The sequence below is a fragment of the Equus caballus genome, chromosome 22 (assembly GCF_041296265.1).
Source record: "Equus caballus isolate H_3958 breed thoroughbred chromosome 22, TB-T2T, whole genome shotgun sequence".
Classification (NCBI taxonomy): Eukaryota; Metazoa; Chordata; class Mammalia; order Perissodactyla; family Equidae; genus Equus; species Equus caballus.
Window position 1 is genome coordinate 490,340 of NC_091705.1, and position 18,274 is coordinate 508,613.

The 18,274-nt window shown below is 37.4% G+C and overlaps 1 long non-coding RNA gene and 1 pseudogene across 1 annotated transcript in view; both read left to right on the forward strand.

Moving 5' to 3' along the window:
* The window catches only part of LOC138920190 (regulator of DNA class I crossover intermediates 1-like), a 72,579-nt pseudogene extending 71,163 nt beyond the window's left edge, over positions 1-1,416 (forward strand).
* The window catches only part of LOC111767608 (uncharacterized), a 160,940-nt gene that overhangs the window by 71,536 nt on the left and 71,130 nt on the right, over positions 1-18,274 (forward strand). The window lies entirely within an intron of this gene.

Sequence of the window (18,274 nt, forward strand, 5' to 3'; positions counted from 1 at the left end):
AAGTTATTACCTCTACTCCATTCTTTTTAAGTGGTTGAAGAGTGTGGTGTATATCGTTTCCTCTGTGTGAAAGGGTAGGGGGATGATGTGGCATGTGATTATAGAGACTGATAAGAGACAAAATTCCCCTTCTCTTTTTTAGCTCTTTTGCTTTCTTTCTTTTTTTTTTGGTGAGGAAGATTCTCTCTGAGCTAACATCGGTTGTTAATCTTCCTCTTTTTTTTTTTTTTTTTTTTTTTGCTGAGGAAGATTAGCCCTGAGCTAACATCTGTGCCAGTCTTCCACTATTTTGTATATGGGTTGCCAAGACAGTATGGCTTGGCAGTAGTGTAGGTCCATGGGATCTGAACCCATGAACCTGGGCTGCTGAAGTGGAGCCCGCCTGACTTAACCACTACACTACAGGGCCGACCCTTTCTTTTGAATTTTTAATACAAGGATTGTCATTATCATTATTGTTCTTGTTATTTAAAAAATCCATAACATCCATGATTTTTAAAAATCAAAAGTCCAGGTTGACTTGCCACCTGCCAAAGTCTCTTCTGTATTTTGAAATTTTCCATGATGTGAATTTAAGAATGTCTGCTTTGAAGTCATTGAATGATTTTTTAAAATTAAAGCATCATTTACAGCAAAATTACTAAATTTCTTTTAGCTGTCTGAAGATGAAGATCAAATATTGCAGCAAATTGAAGATTCAAATAGGAGATCCATCAAAACCAAAGAAACAACTAACAGTTTTTATTTAGAAAGGATGGCAAAACTTCCACATGATAGGATTGCTAAAAACAATGCCAAAATTCATAAACAAAATAGAATTTTCACCAGTTCTCACTTAAAGATAAGACAGATCAGTTTCCACAGTCTCAGTGTGATTCAGCACACATTGTGCAAAACAAAAGCAGTAATTGCACTGTACAAGTTGCAAGATGTGATGCATGGGTACAAACAGAGTGAACCTGTAATGAAAGAAAAGTTAGATGCTACCATAGAGCGTGATATAATTTCAAAACGTAAATGTATAAGTGATGTGTCTTCTCTTTGTAATGTTGAAAGGTGCAGTGAAAATATTAAGGCAGATACCACTGGAGGGCAGGAAATCCTTAAGAACAGCTAATATGTTAAGATCTCAGCCTGAGATTTAGCATTTCACTTAATGTTCAGAATTTCATTAACATAATAAGGAATGAGAAAATGCAGCTAAGCACAAGGTGGAAGTAGTCACAAGATATATTTATGGTTTATTTTAAAACATTTTAATATTATTAATTTATGCATTTGCTTTGCATAGATATTTCTTTAGTATCTTCAAGTTTTTAGAAAATAATATATATGTAAATTTACTATCATTCTTATGGTGATTATTCATTATATTATGATATGCTGCTGTTTGTGGATTAAAAATATGTTTACTTGCTTTCTTGTCACATTTATTGTTAGATTTGGTGCATTTGCATGTTTTAGTCAAAATGTTCTCTTCTAAGATTTTAAGACACAAAATAATACTAAATATCAAATATGTTTTCTAACCTCATTATAAGATTTTCTTAGCTACTTACATTAAATATTATACCCTCAGTAAAAATTTCTGGCATTAAGTTTTAGATACAATATATTTTCTATTTTGTTTGGATAACATTTTTTTTTTTTTTTTGATGAGGAAGATTGGCCCTGAGCTAACATGTGTTGCCACTCTTCCTCTATTTTGTATGTGGGATGCTGCCATAGCATGGTGTGATGAGAGGTGTCTAGGTCCTTGCCCAGGATTTGAACTGGTGAACCCCGGGCTGCTGAAGCAGAGCTTGCAAACTTAACCACTATATCACTGGGTGGGCCCTGGATAATGTTTTTTGTAATACAAGTACCAACTTATATTAATTCAAAGGAAAGTGTTATTTTCTTCAAGATTAAAAAAATGTTTTCATACTTTTATAAAAGAATTGTTCAACATTGGAAAAAATGATTTATGTTCACTAATTTTAATATTGCTAAGATTTGTTTCATAAATAGTACATCAAGATTTCTCATTTATAAAATACAAGTTTTGTTTCCAACATAACATTTTTTGCAGTAAGATTTTAAATGTTCATACTCAGACATTTGTATGACTGTATTACAAAGTGCGCAACAGGTGGCATTCTCCTATCTAACGGAACCAAAAATAAAATTGCTACGGAGTTTCTGTGCCTTTAAGGAAAAGAATGATTAGATACTGCATTTTTACATGCATGGATATCACTCAATAGTTTGTATTGCAGAGGGGATTTGAAGCGTAACAATTTATAAATACTAAAAGTTAGTGTTTAAACAGTAGCAATCTTCAGGTTTTTAGCTAGTTTTAGGAAGTTATCTTTGCTGCCTCAGAGAGAGAACAATGCGCTCCTAAGTAATTGTTTTCAAGTATAGTAATCATCTCATGAAAGGAAAATCTAACTATCTGATGTACAATTGATAGCTTTTCAAAAAGCCAGATTTTCATCCTGATATTAAAGAAAAGGTATTACATCATAGATTGATTATCCTCATTATTATTTTGCAAAATATGACATATATAGCAATGAAGACCAATACAGGCATACCTCAGAGAGATTGTGCGTTCAATTCCAGACCACTGCAGTAAAGCGAGTACTGCAGTAAAGTAAATACTGCAGTAAAGCGATTCAAAGGAATTTTTTGGTTTCCCAGTGGATATAAAAGTTATGTTTACACTGTATTGTAGCCTATTAAGTGTGTAATAGCATTATGTCTAAAAAGACAGAGGGCTGGCCCTGTGGCCGAGTGGTTAAGTTCACACGCTTCGCTGGGGCGGCCCAGTGTTTTGTTGTTTTGGATCCTGGGCGCGGAAATAGCACCACTCATCAGGCCATGCTGAGGCGGCATCCCACATACCACAACTAGAAGGACCCACAACTAAAAAATATATATATACACAACTATGTACTGGGGGGCTTTGGGGAGGAAAAGGAAAAATAAAATCTTTTTTTTTCTTTCGAGGAAGATTAGCCCTGAGCTAACTACTGCCAATCCTCCTCTTTTTGCTGAGGAAGACTGGCCCTGAGCTAACATCCATGTCCATCTTCCTCTCCTTTATATGTGGGACGCCTACCACAGCATGGGGTTTGCCAAGTGGTGCCATGTCCCCACCCGGGATACAAACCAGCGAACCCCGGGCCGCCGAGATGCAGAACGTGTGCACTATTTGCTGCGCCACCGGGCCTGCCCCAAATAAAATCTTTAAAAACAGCAACAAAAAATGTACGTGCCTTAATTAAAAAATACTTCATCGCTAAAAAATGCTAACCATCGTTTGAGCCTTTAGCAAGTCGTAATCTTTTTGCTGGTGGAGGGTCTCGCAAAAACGCGGTATCTACAAAGTACAAGAAAGTGAAGCACAGTAAAACAAGGTATGCCTGTATATGGAAAAAGAAAACTCTCACTGATGATACTAGAATAAGATTGAGCCGTGAGTCTTGGGTGGGTTTCAAATAGCAAATAAACTGACTTTTTCCCAAATACTAATGAGAGTCTAGCAGTGTTGAAGCATGTATATTACAAAAGTCCACAACTAGTTATATTTTTATCAGTATCATAATGTGGCAGTTAAGCTCAAAAAGGTGAAGAAGAATGTCAGGGCTTTTTAGTGCAGTGACCACACACAATGAGAACAGAGTACGGCACAGTGTAGTAGAGAATTTAAACTTGCCCAAAAAGAAATCTGGCCTGAGCTCTTGGCTTTTGGGAGGTAATTGCTAAGCCCTGGGATATCATGCCTGACAGAAATGTTTTTGTTTGCGGGGGGACCTTGGGCCAAGCCAGATAGTAACAGTGTGATTTAGGATGGTACTTAGAGTCAAGCGGTATCAGCTTGACTTCTTAAGGAGCTAGAAAATGAGATCAGCCATGTGGGCAATCAGCCATGGGACTGTTACGGAGCCTCAATAAACGCTTTGGACACCAAGGCTCAGATGAGCTTCCTTGTTTGGCAGTACTCTGTGGGTGTTGTCACACATTGATACCATGAAAATAACACTGTCCATAGAAGAGGCCAACTGGAAGCTCCACACTTATTCCTTTCCTAGGCTCTGTCCTATGTGTTTCTAACCTAGGCTGATTTTAATCTATGTCCGTTCCCCGTCATAAACTGTAACTGTGAGTACAACAGCTTTCAGTGAGTGCTTCCAGCAAATTATCAAATCTGAGTGTGCGCTTGAAACCACTGAAGTAAGGATAGTTTTGTGGACTGTTCCCTAACTTTGCAGTTGCTAACTCTTTAGATGCTTTAAGGAGATAAATATATTTAGGAAGGAAAGTGAGTATAGATTTACAAAATAAAAAAGACATAGAATAAATTATAACATACTTCTCAAAATACAATACTGGTTTAGGTTTTCTCTTGGTGAAACCATTTAATAAAAAAAAATAACTGAAGTAAACAAACAGCTTGCTTTTCATATTTGCAATTTAAGGTTTATAAAACAAAGTAAATCTTAGCTAAGGTTTATCCAAATGAAACAAATGGAAAACTTAATAATAATTACGCACACATTTGTAATGTAAACTGCCAATCACAGTGACTTCAAATAAGATACTGTGCATTCAGTAATGGCAGATGTATATGATACCGATCTGGAGTTGGTGTTTAACAGAGTTGTAAAAGTGCATTGTTTTGGTCAGCATCAACTACTCTCGGAGGTTGCCATCTGAAATAATATGAGGCTATCTTTAGTGGGAGCCTCATGTAATTTACTTTTATACCACTTATCATTGTAATTTATTTGTGTAATTTCTTGCTTAATGTGTATTTTCCCCATGACACTATACATAGCAGTGTAGCAAATGGTGTCAATGATCTGCTCACATTTCCTTGGCATTTTCCATGTCAATACATGCCAAACTGATTTCAGCTGCCAGCACATGTGACTCATTTCCTGAGGGGTTTCTCTTGGCTGCAGACACCTGCTCTGCCAATGTGCAGTCAGGCAGGAAGTACCAGGGAATTAATGCTGTTTGAGAGCAGCCTTGTAAAACAATGACTGTTGGGAGTTGTTGGATAAATACCCCAGTTTCCTTGCCTCTTGGGCAAGATAACTCCCTCAGAAGTGTGTTCTATACTACTGCTTACTCAAAGTGTGATCCACTGACCTGTAGCATTAACATCACTACTGCCCGGGAGTTGGTTAGAAATACAAATTCTTAGAACTGTTGACCTTAAAAAACAAAAGAGCCTGTTATTTTACCAGCAAAATGAATGTATTTGGGAAGAGCAGAGGACTTGTAATTTGGGACATGCAAACTATGGCTAACCATAGGCAAGTCCAGAGAAGAGAGGAGAGGGGCTTGCTTTTACAGAGGAAAGATGAAAGCTGGGAGGGGCTGTTTTGAACAAAAGTCTTTTGGAGGAGACTGAGTTCATGGTGGTAATGACTTCTCATTGACTGAGTGTGATGATTTCTCATTGGCCACGCTGTTGCTGGGCAAAGAGAAATTCTTCCTTCCTCCTGCTGGGGTGTGTCAAGTAAGCCTCTTCCTGTTGGGGATTGTGAGGTATGCTTTTTCCTGTTTGGGGTCTGTAAGGTATGGCAAGTGATAGTGCATGAAAGCTCCCCTTCAGGGCTCCCCAGCTCTATTTTAAATGAGGTTTCCTGTATTTATTTTCACAAAACCCACCCCAAAACTACTGAATCAGGATCCCTGGGAGTGAGGTCCAGGAATCTCTGCTTAAATAGGTGATGTTGTGCACTTTGAAGTTGGAGAAACACCATTCTTCCAGAGTTCTTCACAAGGATTAAGCTTCACTTGCTTACAGTGTTAACTTTCTTGATAATAAACCCTTTATTAACTTCCTTCCTTTCCTGTTTAACTTCTCTAATTCCAGGCCAGTGTTTCACCCCAAATAAACTACCTGCACTTGAATACTTGACTTAGGGTTTGCTCCTGGTGTAATCCATGTTGACAGGTTAGGAACCATGACAAATGGATGAATGAATTGTTTTTATAGGTATAACTCAGATGTTAACATTGCTAATTTTTTCAGTTTTACAAGTCTCTAGTCCCAGTTTTCCATTTCTGCCACCTGCTGAAGACTCAATAAGTGGGTCTAGCAGCATATTAGACATAAATGAAGAAAGAATTAGTGAAATGAAATATACATCAGAATAAATTATCCAGAATGCAGGAGAGAAAAAGTAGTAGAAAATATGAGAGAGAGTTAATAAGGAGAATAGAGTAAGGAGCTCCAACATATATTTAACTGAAATATCTGTGACCATACAAAGTTATTACAATATAATTGACTATATTCCCTATACATTATATGCCCATGACTTTATTTTATAAGTGAAAGTTTACACCTCTTAATCTCATTCACTTATTTCACTTACCCCCAACCCTCCTCCCTTCTGGCAACCACCAGTTTGTTTATAAGTCTGTTCCTCTTTTGTTTTGCTGGTTTGTTTGTTTTGTTTTTTAGATTCCGCTATAAGTGAAGTTGTAAAGGAATTATCTTTGTCTGACTTATTTCACTTAGCATAATACCTTCTGAGTCCATCCATGGTGTCACAAATGGTAAGATTTCATTCATTTTTATGGCTGCATAATATTTCTTTGTATATATACCACATCATCTTTATCCATTCATCTATCAGCGGACATTTAGGTTGCTTTCGTATCTTGGCTATTGTAAATAATGCTGCAGTGAACATAGGGGTGCATATATCTTATCAAATTAATGTTTTTGTTTTCTAATAGATACCCAGCAGTGGAACTGCTGAATCATATAGTAGTTCTATTTTTAATTTTTTGAGGAACCTCCATATTGTTTTCCACAGTGGCTGCACCAATTTACATTTCCATTAACAGTGCATGAGGGTTTTCTTTCTCCACGTCCTTGCCAACACTTGTTATTTTTTGTCTTTTTGATGATAGCCATTGTAAAAGATGTGAGGTGATATCTCATTGTGGTTTTGATTTGCATTTCACTGAGGATTAGTGATGTTAAGCATCTTTTCATGTGCCTGTTAGCTGTCTGTGTGTCTTCTTTGGAAAAATGTTTTTTCAGGCCCTCTGCCCATTTTTTGTTAAGTTGTTTGTTTTTTTGATATTAAGTTGTATAACTTCTTTATGTATTTTGGATATTAACCCATCAGATATATGATTTGCAAATATCTTCTCCCATTCAGTAGCTTGCCTTTTCATTTTGTTGATGGTTTCCTTCACTGTTTGAAAGCTTTTTAGTTGGATTTAGTCCTATTTGTTTATGTTTTCTTTGGTTGCCCTTGCCTGAGGAGACAGGTCTAAAAAAATATTACTAATATTACTAAGACCGATGTCAAAGAGCATACTGCCTATGTTTTCTTCTAGGAGTTTAATGGTTTCAGGTCTTACATTCAAACTTTTAATCCATTTCAAATATATTTTTGTATATGGTGTAAGATAGTGGTCCAGTTTCTTTTTGTTTTGCATGTAGCTGTCCAGTTTTCCCAGCACCATTTATTGAAAAGGCTGTCTTTTCTTCATTATATATTCTTGCCTTCTTTGTCATAGATTAAATGACCATATACTCATGGGTTTATTTCTGGGTTCTCTGTTCTGTTGACCTAGGTACCTGTTTTTGTGCCAGTATCATACTATTTTGACTACTATAGCTTTGTAGTATACTTTGAAATCAAGGAGCTTGATACTTCCAGCTGTGTTCTTCTTTCTCAAGGTTACTTTGGCTATTCGGGCTCTTTTGTGGTTCCATACAAATTTTAGGATTGTTTGTTCTGTTCTGTGAAAAATGCCATTGGAATTTTGATAGGATTGCATTAAATCTGTAGATTGCATTGCATAGTATGGACATTTTAACAATATTAATCCTTCTAAACCATGAGCACGATATGTCTTTCCATTTATTTGTGTCATCTTCAATTTCTTTCATCAGTGTTTTATAGTTTTCAGAGTATACAGGTCTTTCACCTCCTTGGTTAAATTATCCTTAGTTACTATATTCTTTTTGATGCAAAGGTAAATGGGATTATTTTCTTAATTTTTCTTTCTGATAATTCATTGCTAGTGTATAAAAGTACAACCAATTTTTGCATGTTGATTTTGTATTGTGCAACTTTACTGAATGTATTTATTAGCTCTAACAGTTTTTGATGGTGTCTTTAGGGTTTTCTATATGTAATATCATGTTATCTGCAAACAGAGGCAGTTTTACTTCTTTTCTGTTTGGATGCCTTCCATTTCTTTTCCTTACCTAATTGTTCTCGCTAGGACTGTCTTACTATGTTGAATAAAAGTGGCAAAAGTGGACATCCTTGTCTTCTTCCTGATCTTAGAGGAAAATCTTTCAGTTTTTCACTGTTGAATATGATGTTAGCTGTGGATTTGTCATATATGGCCTTTATTATGTTGAGGTACATTCTCTCTATACCCACTTGATTGAGAGTTTTTCTCATAAGTAGATGTTAAATTTTGTTAAATGCTTTTCTGCATCTGTTGATATGATCATATGAGTTTTATCCTATCACTTTGATGTCTGGATATTGAACCAGCCTTACATTCTTGGCATAAATCCCACTTGATCTTGGTGTATAATCCATTTAATGTATTGTTGAGTTTGGTTTTGCTAACATAATGTATTGCATCTGTTTTCATCACAGATATTGGTCTGTAATTTTCTTTTTTTGTGATGTCTTTGTTTAGTTTTTGTATCAGGGTAATGTTGGCCTCATAAAATGAGTTTGGATGGGCCAGCCCTTTGGCTGAGTGGTCAAGTTCGTGCACTCTGCTTCAGTGGCCTGGGGTTTCACTGGTTCAAATCCTGGGCACGGACATGGCACTGCTCAATAAGCCATGCTGAGGTGGCATCCCACATGCCACAACTAGAAGGACCCACAATTAAAAATACACAACTATGTACTGGGGGGCTTTGGGGATAAAAAGGAAAAATAAAATCTTTAAAAAAAATGAGTTTGGAAGCATTTCTTCCTCTTCCTCTATTTTTTGGAATAAATTGAGAAGGATAGGTATTAACTGTTCTTTAAGTCTTTGGTAGAATTCGCCTGTGAAACTGTCTGGTACTGGACTTGTTTTTCTGAAAGTTTTTAAATTACTGATTGAGTTTTGTTACTAGTAATTGGTCTATTCATTCATGATTCAATCTTGAAAGATGTGTGTTTGTAGGAATTTGTCCATTTCTTCTAGGTTATCCAATTTGTTGGTGTATAATTGTTCATAGTAATCTCTTATGGTCTTTTGTATTTCTGTTGGTTGTAACTTCTCCTTTTTCCTTTCTAATTTTATTGATTTGGGTCCTCTCTTGATGAGTCTGTCTAGAGGTTTATCAGTCTTGTTTATCTTTTCAAAGAACCAACTCTGAGTTTCACTGATCATCTTTATTGTTTTCTTCGTCTCTTTCAGTTATTTCTGCTCTGAACTTTATTTTTTTGCCCTTCTGCTAACTTTGATCATTGTTTGTTCTTCCTCTTCTAGTTCCTTTAGGTGTAAAGTTAGATTGTTTATTCAAGATTTTTCTTCTTTCTTAATAGGCCTGTATTGCTATAAACTTCCATTTTATAACTGTTTTTGCTGCATCCCATAGATTTTAGAATGTTGTTTTTCCATTTTCATTTGTCTCAAGGTATTTTTTGATTTCCTCTTTATTTCTTTGTTGACCCGTTGGTTGTATAGTATCATGTTGTTTAGTCTACATGTATTTGTGTTCTTTCCAGTTTTCTTCTTATAGTTGACTTCTAGTTTTACATTATTGTAGTCAGCAAAGATGCCTGATATGATTTCAGTCTTCTTAAATTTCTGGAGACTTTTTTGTGGCCTAACATGTGATCTACCCTGGAGAATGTTCCATGCGCACTTGAAATGAATGTATGTTCTGCAGTTTTTGGATGGAATGTTCTTTGTGTATCTATTAAGTCTTTCTGTTCTAGTGTGTTATTTAAGGCCAATGTTTTCGTGTTGATTTTCTGTCTGGATGATCTATTGTTCGATGTAAGTGAGGTATTAAAGTCTCTACTATTATTGTATTACTTCAGTTTCTCTCTTTACATATTTGCTTTATATATTTAGGTGCTCCTATGTTGGGTGCATAAATATTTACAAATGTTATATCCTCTTGTTGGATTGATCCCTTTGTCATTAGATATTGCCATTCTTGTCTTTTGCTACAGTCTTTGTTTTAAAGTCTATTTTGCCTGATAGTAATATCGCTACCCCAGCTTTCTTTTTTTCCCATTTGTATGGCATATCTTCTTCCATCCCTTCATTTTCATTCTGTGTCTCTTTAGATCTGAAGTGAGTCTCTTAGACATAGCATATAGATGTGTCTTGTTTTTTGATCCATTCAGCCACCCTTTGTCTTTTGATTTGAAAATTTAGTACATTTACATTTAAAGTAATTATTGATGGATATGTACTTATTGCAGTTTTACTAATTGTTTTCTGGTTGTTTCTGTAGTTCATCTCTGTTCCTTTCTTCCCTTGTGGTTTGTTGACTTTCTTTATTGTTACATGTGAGTTCCTTTCTGTTTATTTTTTGTATATCTATTATAGGTTTTTGGTTTGTGGATACCGTGAGGTTCATATATAACAATCTCTATGTAGAGAGGTCTATTTAAGTTGAAAGTTCATTAAGTTCGAATGCATTCCAAAATCTCTATATTTTTAAATCCCCCAGTTTATGTTTTTGATGTCATATTTTACAAGTTTTTATCATGTATCCCTTAACTACTTACTGTAACTACAGTTGATTTTACTGCTTTTTTCCTTTAATTTTCATACTAGTTTTATAAGTTGTTGATCCACTACCTTTACTATATAGTTGCCTTTACCAGTGAGGTTTTTTCTTACGTATATTTTCTGATTTCTAGTTATGGCCTTTTTTTTTCTGCTTAAAGAAGTCCCTTTAACATTTCTTATAAGGCTAGTTTAGTGGTGCTGAACTGTTTAGTGGTAGTGTCCCTGTCTGGGAAACTCTTCTTCAATTCTGAAGGATAACCTTGCCAGGTAGAGTATTCTTGGTTGTAAGTTTTTTCCTTTCAGCACTTTGAATATATCCTGTCATTCCCTTCTGGCCTGTAAGGTTTCTCCTGAAAAATCATTTGATAGTCCCTTGTGTGTGACTAGTGGTTTTTCTCTCTTTATCTTTAACTTTTGCCATTTCACTTATGATATGTCTTGGTGTAGATCTCTTTGGGTTCATCTTGTTTGGGACTCTCTGTTCTTCCTGGACCCGAATCTCTGTTTCCTTAGCCAAGTTAGGGAAGTTTTCAACCATTATTTCTTCAAATAGGTTTTCTGCCCCTTTCTCTCTTTTTTCTCCTCTGGGACCCCTATAATGCAAATGTTAGTATCCTTGACCTTGCACCAGAGGTCCCTTAAATTTTCCTCATTTTTTAAATTCTTTTTTCTTTTTCTGTTCTAATTGGGTGATTTCCACTACCCTGTCTTCCAGCTCACTGATCCATACTTCTCTGTCATCTAATCAGCTATTGATTCCATCTAGTGTATTTTTCATTTCAGTTATTGCGCTCTTCAGCTCTCACTGGTTCTTCTTATATTTTCTGACTCTTTGTTGAATTTCTCACTCTGTTTATCCATTCTTCTCCCAAGTTCTGTGAGCATCCTTATGACCATTACTTTGAATTCTTTATCAGGTAGATTATTTATCTTTGTATCATTAACGTCTTTTTTTGACGTTTTATCTTGTTCCTTTGTTTAGAGCACATTTCTTTGTTTTTTCATTTGTTTGGCTCTCTGTGTTTGTTTCTATGTATTAGGGAAAACTCCTACCTCTCTCAATCTTGAAAGTGTGGTCTTGTGTAGGTGATGGTCCTTCTCGTTCAACCCTACTCAGTTGTCTCTCTCAACTTTTGTGTTTGTCTAGACTGTCTGATTTATTCTTGATGTGCCTCTGTTGTTGAGGGTGTGCCAAGACTTGTCATTGTTCCAAGAGGACAGATCTCATTTAGCACCTAGTTTCAGGTTGATTGGAATCCCTACTGGCCTCCAGACTAGGAGATGTGGTGGTGTCCCCAGGGCAATAGTTGCAGATATTGGGGTTCCTGATGAGTGTGTAAGCTCCCTTCTGGGGAGTCTTGTTGAGCTGTAGTGAGGCCAAGGGGGTGTGCAAGGATAGTATCTCCTTTCTTGCATTCCCTGAGAGTGCCTCATTAGCCTCTAGATGTGTGGGAAACCTGAAGCCTCTCCCTCAGGGTGAAGCTCCAGGCTAGGTAAATATGCCTTTTTTGATAGGAAGACTAGGTTTGTGTTTCAGCCTGCTGTTGGTGCAGTGCCCTGGGGGGGTGGTAGCCTGTTAAGAACTGTCTTTCTGATTGTTACAGTTCCATGGACTTCAGGAACAACAGCTACCAGGGCCAGGCAGTCAGGGAGTGTCCCCTGTGTTGATTCCATTAGCCTCCTGGCTTTAGCCAGGAAGTTTGAGAGTGTAGGGTGCAGGGCTTGCTTTCTGGCTTCACAAGCAGGGGGTGGGTTGACTTGAATGAGCATGCTCATGGGCTTTCACATTGCAGCTGGAATGTGCCCTGTCTTTTCTCTTGTGTGATGGTAGGCTCGGGGGATGTTGCTGGGAGTGAGAGGTTGTCGTGACTGCTCGCTCTTGTGAGCCCCAGCCCAGGGGCAAGGGAATTCATTTCGGCTTTAGGCTGGGAGTGGGATAATGCCTCTGTCACTCATTCTTCAGTCACAGTGGCATGAGCTCTCAGACTTTAGCTAGGGTGCATGAGAATGCTGTGTCTGCTCACACCTGCATGACCTGCCAGAGAGCAGGGAATGCTGTAGCCACCTGTGTGGGCAGGTTAGGTGGGGAGCGCAGCAGTGGCCTCTGCCAGTGCCTCAGTCCCCAGTGAGTGTTTTCACCATCCCCCACCCCTCTAGCTGCTGTTTTTAGATTCACAAATGACTCTCTTTCACATATAGTTTTAGCACTTTTCAGACTGCTGTTATTTTGCTGGGTCTCTAGGTGAGTGAGACTGCGTGTTTGCTCTTTAAGAGGGGATCTGTTTCCTTTAGTACTTTGGAACCCTTGGTTGTCAGCCCCGTTGGTTTTCTAAGCCGCATATTTTGGGAACTTGTCTCTCTGGTGCAGACCCCAGGGGCTGGACTGCCTGATGTGGGGAGCCCACCCCTCACTCTCTGGGAGAAGTGCCCATCTGGTGACATTCCTCTCTATTGTGTGCCACCATGCTGGGGATGGGGGTATTTGGGGCTATTTCTCTGCCTCTCCTACCCATCTTGATGTGGTCCTTTTTCTCCTTTGTTGTGGAGCAGATGTTCCACTAGCTTCTAGTTTCTTTTCAGGGGGAATTGATCCATATGTAGCTGTACATTTGTTGTGAAAGTGGGAGGAGGTAAGATCAGGCTCTTCTTATGCTGCCATCTTCATCCCCCATAAACATCCTTTTGTTGTTTGAGGGAGGAAGAGGTCATGTAATTGCCAGTTATACCTATGTTATGTTTATCAAGTGTGTTGATAAATGACCTCTAACATCTAGCAATAGAGGGCTTCTCTCTTGGCACTTTCAGGTTACCTGAGATTTCTGATTAAACCTCAAATATAAAGGTAATTTATTTACTTTGGTTCCTAAAGGTATAGCTATCTTGGAGCTCAGGGATTTCCCTGATTGTAAACACCTCTAAAAAGGCTTCAGTGTCTTCTGATCACTTGTCCAGTAGTTCCTCTTAGTAGAAAAAGTGGCTCTTCAAGCATATAAAAAGTTGCCTACCTCAGCTGGAGTTTTTCAAATTGTATTTTACAGAGTTGAGGAAGCTTATTAGGTCTCCAGTCCAGCATGTAAGGATGTTGGAAGTTGGAGTTCATCCTAACAACAAGTAAAAAGCTGAACAAACTGAAAATCAGCAACTTCCATATGAGAAGTGAGGTCCCAGGGCAAATTGCTGCCCCTGAAATTAAAGACAAGAGGACACAGAAAATCACAACTTACCTAAGCAGAAAGTCTAGAGCAGAAACCTCCACGGGAACCAGTGCCAAGGTGAGAAACCTAAACTGTAATTGGTGGATTGCTGGGGGCTCAGTGTGGACAAGTTTGAGAGTTAAAAATTCCAGGAGGGTGCATTCGTAGTGAGGCTCCAATACATTTTTTTGTGTTTTATTTCCAAGAGCTCTGCCAGGTTCTAACAGCCAATACTGGAGAAAAATCCTCTCAGGCTTCTGGCAGGAGGAAGTAAAGGAATCATTTTGAAATAGTCCAGACCATTCTGTTCTTCTTAACAAGGCCTCAAGAGAAACTGTTACTAGAGCCTGACCTGCTAGGGCTTTATCCAAGCCTGATGAAACCTGGAGAAGGGAAATGTCCAACTCCAGCTCTCTCTAGCCACCCTGTCCTGCCCAAGGGGAAGAAAAAACTGAGAAGCACGTGTGAAGGGGCCCAGGCTCACTAAAAACCTGAGACCTAATCCTAGGAATATAGAGCTCTTCCCTTCCTCCCACACCTTACAACTATATCACTAAAGGTCTATTCACTGGAGTTCCTTTTACCCAGTATATCATGTCTAGATCTCAACAAAAAATTACTAGGCATACTAAAATGCAAAAAGCACGTTTGAAGAGACACAGTAAGCATCAGAACCACATTCAGGTGTGGCAAGGATGTTGAAATTATCAGACTATGCACTTAAAACAGCTATGATTAATATGCTAAGGGCTCTCATGGAAAAAGGAGACACCATGCAAGAACAGATGGGTAATGTAAGCAGAGAGATGAAAATTTGAAGAAAGAATCAAGATGAAATGCTACATCAAAAACATTGTAACAGAAATGAAGAATGCCTTTGGGTTCATTAGTAGACTGGACATGGCTCAGGAAAGAATCCATGACCTTGGGGATATGTCAATAGAAGCTTTCAAAACTGAAAAGCAAGGAGAAAAAAGACTTAAAAAAATTGAACAGAATATCAAAGAACTGTGGGACAATTACAAATGATGTAGCATACATGTAATGGGATGGGAATAACAGAAGGAGAAGAAAGAGAGAAGGGAACAGATGAAATATTTGAAGCAATAATGACTAAGAATTTCCCCAAATTAAAGCCAGATAACAACCAAAGATCTAGGAAGCTCAAATAAGTGCCAAAAAACCTACACTTAGGCATGTCATTCAAACTGTAGGATGAAAGATGGAAAAAATATTGAAGGAAGCCAGAGGTAAAAAACACCTTATAGAGGAACAAAGATAAGAAATACGTCTGACTTCTTTTCAGAGATCAGGTGAGCAAGAAGAGAGTAGAGTGAAATATTTAGTATTGAGAGAAAAAAAACCTCAGCAACCTTGAATTCTGGATCCTGTGAAATTTTCCTTCAAAAGTGAAAGAGAAATAAAGACTTTCTCAGATGAAAATTGAGGGAATTTGTTGCTTAGTAGACCTGCCTTGCAAGAAATGTTAAAAGAAATTCTTCAGGGGTAGGCCCTGTGGCTGAGTAGTTGGGTTTGCATGCTCTGCTTCGGTGGTCCAGGGTTTCACCAGTTTGGATCCTGGGCGTGGATGTAACACCGCTCATCAAGCCATGCTGAGGTGGCATCCCACATAGTACAGCCAGAAGCATTCATAACTAGAATATACAACTATGTACTGGGGGGCTTTGGGGAGAAGAAGAAGAAGAAGAAGAAGAAAAAAGATTGGCAACCCATGTTAGCTCAGGTGCCAATCTTAAAAACGAAAAAATTCTTCAGAGACAAAATGATATAGGTCAGAAACTTGGATCTGCATCAAGAAAAGAGCATTAGAGAAGGAACAAGTGAAGGTAAGTTAAAAACTTTTATTTTTCTTATTCTTAATTGATTGAACAGGAAACTGTTCAAAATAATAATAGCAACAATGTATTCATTTTATAGCTTATGTACAAGTGAAATGAATAGCCATGATACAGGGGACAGGAAGGAAGAATTAGGGATATGTTGTTGATAGAAGGTACTTACACTACCTGTGAAAGGGATACAGTGTTATTTGAAAGTGGACTTGTATTAGTTATGCTTGTATGTTGCAAACTCTAGAGCAACCCCTAAAAAAAATGTAAAAAGAAGTATAATTGATATGCTAAGAAAAGAGAGGAATAGAATCATACAATATGCTCAGTTAAAATCACAAAAGGCAGAAAAAGTAGAAATCAAAAATAGGAACAAAGAACAAAGGCAACAAGTGGAAAATAGTAACAAATATGGTAGCTATTACATCACTTTAAATGTCAGTGGTCTAAATATATTTTCTATATTCTAAGCATAAATTGAAAAACAGATTGTTGCAGTGGACAAAAAACAAGACCCAACTATATGTTGTCTTTAAGAAATCCAATTTAAATATGAAGACACATATTGATTTAAAAGTAAAGGGATGGAGAAAGAATTTACCATGCTAACACTAATCAAAAGAAAGCTGGAGTAGCTATATTAATTTCAGACAGAGCAGACTTCAGAGCAAGGAAGCTTGTTAGGATTCTATTGGATAATTCATAAATGTAAATTTTGGCATGTTTTTGGAAATTACTGATCATTTTAGACTTTAACTAAATACCAATCCTTTCACATTTCAGTTTTATCCAGTAGTTATGTTTTAGTTCCTAAATCCATAAACACTGACTCTGCGGGAGGAAAATACTACAAAAATTTTCAGGTAGAGGCAGTTATAAAATGTTCCATGATATAAAGCTCATTGTAAAGAAGAAATAATGAAGAATAGTGGTTAAAAATGCTTTGACATACACTGACCTGGGTCTAAGTTCAGACTTATAGGCTGTGGTACTTGATATAAGTAACTTTACTTCCTGTGACTCAGTTATTTCCTCATCCATAAAATAGGGGTGATGATAGTTTAAAAAAATTTTCACTGAGGTCATTATAATTGATAACATTGTGAAATTGCACGTGTTCATTACTATGTGTAAGTCACCGTATATATGTGCCCCTAACCCCTTAGGCCCACCCTTCAACCCCCTTCCCCCTGGTAACCACTAAACTGTTCTCTTTGTCCATGTGTTTGTTTATCTTCCACATATGAGTGAAATCATTTGGTGTTTATCTTTCTGTCTGGCTTATGTCGCGTAACATTATACTATCAAGGACCATCCATGTTGTTGCAAATGGGATGACTTTGTGTTTTTCTATGGCTGAGTAGTATTCCATTGTATGTATACACCACATCTTCTTTATCCATTCATCAGGTGATGGGCACTTGCGTTGCTTCCATGTTTTGGCTATTGGGAATAGTGCTGCAGTGAACACAGGGGTGCATAAGTTTCTTTGAATTGTTGATTTCAAGTTCTTTGGATAAATACCAAGTAGTGGGGTAGCCGGGTCATATAATATTTCTATTTTTAATTTTTGAGCTATCTCCATACTGTTTTCTATACTGGCTGGACCAGTTTGCATTCCCACTAGCAGTGCGTGAGGGTTCCCTTTTCTCCACATCCTAACGTTTCTTATGTTTTGTCTTGGTAATCACAGCCATGCTAACAGGTCTAAAGTGACATCTCATTGTAGTTTTGATTTGCGTTTCCCCCGATGATTAGTGATGTTGAACATCTTTTCATGTGCCTCTTGGCTATCTGTAGCTCTTCTTTGGAAAAATGTCTCTGCCCATTTTTTGATCAGGTTGTTTGTTTTTCTGTTGTTGAGTTGTGTGAGTTCTTTATGTATTTTGGAGATTAACCCCTTGTCAGATACATGATTTGCAAATACTTTCTCCCAGTTGGTGGGTTGTCTTTTTGTTTCGTTCCTGGTTTCCTTTGCCTTGCAGAAGCTCTTTAGTCTGATGTAGTCTCATCTGTTTATTTTTTATTTTGTTTCCCTTGCCTGAGTAGACATGGTATTTGAAAAGATGCTTCTAAACTCATGTCAAAGAGTGTACTGCCTATATTTTCTTCTAGGAGTTTTATGGTTTCATGTCTTACTTTGAAGTCTTTAGCCTATTTTGAGTTAATTTTTGAATATGGCATAAGATAATGGTCTAACTTTCATTCTTTTGCATGTGGCTGTCCAGTTTTCCCAACACCATTTGTTGAAAAGACTTTCCTTTCTCTATTGTATGTTCTTGGCTCCTTTGTCAAAGATTAGCTGTCCGTAGATGTGCGGCTTTATTTCTGGGCTTTCAGTTCTATTCCATTGATCTGCGTGTCTCTTTTTGTACCAGTACCATGCTGATTTGATTACTGTAGCTTTGTAGGATATTTTGAAGTCGGGGATTGTGATGCCTTCAGCTTTGTTCTTTTTTCTCAGGATTGCTTTAGCTATTTGGGGTCTTTTTT